We start from the raw sequence: 4824 nt of genomic DNA, 5'->3' as shown, positions 1-4824 counted from the left end.
TTCGTCCAGAAACTTGTATAGAAACTTTCTTAATGAGCACTCAACAAACGCATTTGGAGAACATACACAAAGTCCCAGCTATGGACCTAATGCATCATCATAACCGAGGTCGCTACATTTCCCTAAAGTAATTGGATCTCGTATGGAGATGTTTAGTGAAGTAGAATGGAAAAAATCAAGTGCAACTACAAAAGAACTAGTCTTTAAATGTCGTTTGGAATCAGTTTTGCGTAGTGTTAACTGAAACATGGATATCTGACTCATACGGAGTCCGTTTTGGCTCCACAAGTAGTCAAAACGTTTGTGACGACCAGATGCTTCAAAGGATTCTTTCATACGGAACTTTTGGAGAACTTTTCTTAAGGAGTTCGTTCAGAAAATTGTATTGAAACTTTCTTAATGAGCACTCGACAAACGCATTTCGAGAACATACACAAAGCCCCGGCTATGGACCTAGTGCATCATCATAACCGAGGTCACTTGCATTTCCTACAAGTAATTGGATCTCATATGGAGATGTTTAGTGAAGTAGAATGGAAAAAATCGAGTGCAACTACACAAGAACTAGTCTGTAACTGTCGTTCGGAATCAGTTTTGCGCAGTGTTAACTGAAACATGGATATCTGACTCATACGGACTCCGTTTTGGCTCCACAAGTAGTCAAAATGTTTTTGACGACCAGTTGCTTCAGAGGATTCTTTCATAGGGAACTTTTGGAGAACCTTTCTTAAGTAGTTCGTTCAGAAACTTGTATAGAAACTTTCTTAATGAGCACTCAACAAACGCATTTCGAGAACATACACAAAGTCCCAGCTATGGACCTAGTGCATCATCATAACCGAGGTCCCTTGCATTTCCCTACAAGTAATTGGATCTCATATGGAGCAATTTAGTGAAGTAGAATGGAAAAAATCGAGTGCAACTACACAAGAACTAGTCTGTAACTGTCCTTCGGAATCAGTTTTGCGCAGTGTTAACTAAAACATGGATATCTGACTCATACAGACTCCGTTTTGGCTCCACAAGTAGTCAAAACGTTTATGACGACCAGATGCTTCAAAGGATTCTTTCATAGGGAACTTTTGGAGAACTTTTCTTAAGGAGTTCGTTCAGAAACTTTTATGGAAACTTTCTTAATGAGCACTCGACAAACGCATTTCGAGAACATACACAAAGTCCCGGCTATGGACCTAGTGCGTTATCATAACCGAGGTCACTTGCATTTCCCTATAAGTAATTGCATCTCATATGGAGATGTTTAGTGAAGTAGAATGAAAAAAATCGAGTGCAACTACGCAAGAACTAGTCTGTAACTGTCGTTCGGAATCAGTTTTGCGCAGTGTTAACTGAAACATGGATATCTGACTCATACGGAGTCCGTTTTGGCTCCACAACTAGTCAGAATGTTTGTGACGACCAGATGCTTCAAAGGATTCTTTCATAGGGAACTTTTGGAGAACTTTTTTTAAGGAGTTCGTTCAGAAACTTGTATAGAAACTTTCTTAATGAGCACTCGACAAAGGCATTTCGAGAACATACACGAAGTCCCAGCTATGGACCTAGTGCATCATCATAACCGAGGTCTCTTGCATTTCATATAGAGATGTTTAGTGAAGTAGAATGGAAAAAATCGAGTGCAACTACACAAGAACTAGTCTGTAACTGTCGTTCGGAATCAGTTTTGCGCAGTGTTAACTGAAGCATGGATATCTGACTCATACGGAGTCCACTTTGGCTCCACAAGTAGTCAAAACGTTTGTGACGACCAGATGCATCAAAGGATTCTTTCATAGGGAACTTTTGGCGAACTTTTCTTAAGGAGTTCATTCAGAAACTTGTATAGAAACTTTCTTAATGAGCACTCGACAAACGCATTTGGAGAACATACACAAAGTCCTAGCTATATATCTAGTGCATCCTCATAACCGAGGTCTCTTACATTTCCCTACAAGTAATTGGATCTCGTATGGAGATGTTTAGTGATGTAGAATGGAAAAAATCGAGTGCAACTACAAAAGAACTAGTCTGTAATTGTCGTTCGGAATCAGTTTTGCGCAGTGTTAACTGAAACATGGATATCTGACTCATACGGAGTCCGTTTTGGCTCCACAAGTAGTCAAAACGTTTGTGACGACCAGATGCTTCAAAGGATTCTTTCATATGGAACTTTTGGAGAACTTTTTTTAAGGAGTTCGTTCAGAAACTTGTATAGAAACTTTCTTAATGAGCACTCGACAAAGGCATTTCGAGAACATACACGAAGTCCCAGCTATGGACCTAGTGCATCATCATAACCGAGGTCCCTTGCATTTCCCTACAAGTATTTGGATCTCCTATGGAGATATTTAGTGAAGTAGAATGGAAAAAATCAAGTGCAACTACACAAGAACTAGTGTGTAACTGTCGTTCGGAATCAGTTTTGCGTAGTGTTAACTGAAACATGGATAGCTGACTCATACGGAGTCCGTTTTGGCTCCACAAGTAGTCAAAACGTTTGTGACGACTAGATGCTTCAAAGGATTCTTTTATACGGAACTTTTGGAGAACTTTTCTTAAGGAGTTCATTCAGAAACTTGTATAGAAACTTTCCTAATGAGCACTCGACAAACGCATTTCGAGAACATACACAAAGCCCCGGATATGGACCTAGTGCATGATCATAACCGAGGTCTCTTGCATTTCCCTATAACTAATTGGATCTTACATGGAGATGTTTAGTGAAGTAGAATGGAAAAAATCGAGCGCAACTACACAAGAACTAGTCTGTAACTGTCGTTCGGAATCAGTTTTGCGCAGTGTTAACTGAAACATGGATATCTGACTCATACGGACTCCGTTTTGGCTCCACAAGTAGTCAAAACGTTTCTGACGACCAGATGCTTCAAAAGATTCTTTCATAGGGAACTTTTGGAGAACCTTTCTTAAGTAGTTCGTTCAGAAACTTGTATAGAAACTTTCTTAATGAGCAATCGACAAAGGCATTTCGAGAACATACACAATGTCCCAGCTATGGACCTAGTGCATGATCATAACCGAGGTCCCTTGCATTTCCCTACAAGTAATTGCATCTCATATGGAGATGTTTAGTGAAGTAGAATGGAAAAAATCGAGTGCAACTACACAAGAACTAGTGTGTAACTGTCGTTCGGAATCAGTTTTGCTCGGTGTTAACTGAAACATGGATAGCTGACTCATACGGAGTCCGTTTTGGCTCCACAAGTAGTCAAAACATTTGTGACGACTAGATGCTTCAAAGGATTCTTTCATAGGGAACTTTTCGAGAACTCTTCTTAAGGAGTTCGTTCAGAAACTTGTATAGAAACTTTCTTAATGAGCACTCAACAAACGCATTTGGAGAACATACACAAAGTCCCAGCTATGGACCTAATGCATCATCATAACCGAGGTCTCTGCATTTCCCTACAAGTAATTGGATCTCGTATGGAGATGTTTAGTGAAGTAGAATGGAAAAAATCAAGTGCAACTACACAAGAACTAGTCTGTAAATGTCGTTTGGAATCAGTTTTGCGTAGTGTTAACTGAAACATGGATATCTGACTCATACGGAGTCCGTTTTGGCTCCACAAGTAGTCAAAACGTTTGTGACGACCAGATGCCTCAAAGGATTCTTTCATACGGAACTTTTGGAGAACTTTTCTTAAGGAGTTCGTTCAGAAACTTGTATTGAAACTTTCTTAATGAGCACTCGACAAACGCATTTCGAGAACATACACAAAGCCCCGGCTATGGACCTAGTGCATCATCATAACCGAGGTCACTTGCATTTCCTACAAGTAATTGGATCTCATATGGAGATGTTTAGTGAAGTAGAATGGAAAAAATCGAGTGCAACTACACAAGAACTAGTCTGTAACTGTCGTTCGGAATCAGTTTTGCGCAGTGTTAACTGAAACATGGATATCTGACTCATACGGACTCCGTTTTGGCTCCACAAGTAGTCAAAATGTTTTTGACGACCAGATGCTTCAAAGGATTCTTTCATAGGGAACTTTTGGAGAACCTTTCTTAAGTAGTTCGTTCAGAAACTTGTATAGAAACTTTCTTAATGAGCACTCAACAAACGCATTTCGAGAACATACACAAAGTCCCAGCTATGGACCTAGTGCATCATCATAACCGAGGTCTCTTGCATTTCCCTACAAGTAATTGGATCTCATATGGAGCTATTTAGTGAAGTAGAATGGAAAAAATCGAGTGCAACTACACAAGAACTTGTCTGTAACTGTCGTTCGGAATCAGTTTTGCGCAGTGTTAACTGAAACATGGATATCTGACTCATACGGACTCCGTTTTGGCTCCACAAGTAGTCAAAACGTTTGTGACGACAAGATGCTTCAAAGGATTCTTTCATAGGGAACTTTTGGAGAACTTTTCTTAAGGAGTTCGTTCAGAAACTTTTATAGAAACTTTCTTAATGAGCACTCGACAAACGCATTTCGAGAACATATACAAAGTCCCGGCTATGGACCTATTGTATACAAGAACTAGTATGTAACTGTCGTTCGGAATCAGTTTTGAGTAGTGTTAACTGAAACATGGATATCTGACTCATACGGAGTCCGTTTTGGCTCCACAAGTAGTCAAAACGTTTGTGACGACTAGATGCTTCAAAGGATTCTTTCATACGGAAGTTTTGGAGAACTTTTCTTATGGAGTTGTTCAGAAACTTGTATATAAACTTTTCTTAATTAGCACTCGACAAACGCATTTCGAGAACATACACAAAGTCCCGGCTATGGACCTAGTGCATCATCATAACCGAGGTCTCTTGCATTTCCCTACAAGTAATTGGATATCATATGG

Source organism: Aegilops tauschii, chromosome 6 (genome assembly GCF_002575655.3).
Source record: "Aegilops tauschii subsp. strangulata cultivar AL8/78 chromosome 6, Aet v6.0, whole genome shotgun sequence".
NCBI classification, from domain to species: Eukaryota; Viridiplantae; Streptophyta; class Magnoliopsida; order Poales; family Poaceae; genus Aegilops; species Aegilops tauschii.
The sequence above is the reverse complement of the archived record's forward strand: the minus strand, read 5'-3'. Positions refer to the sequence as shown.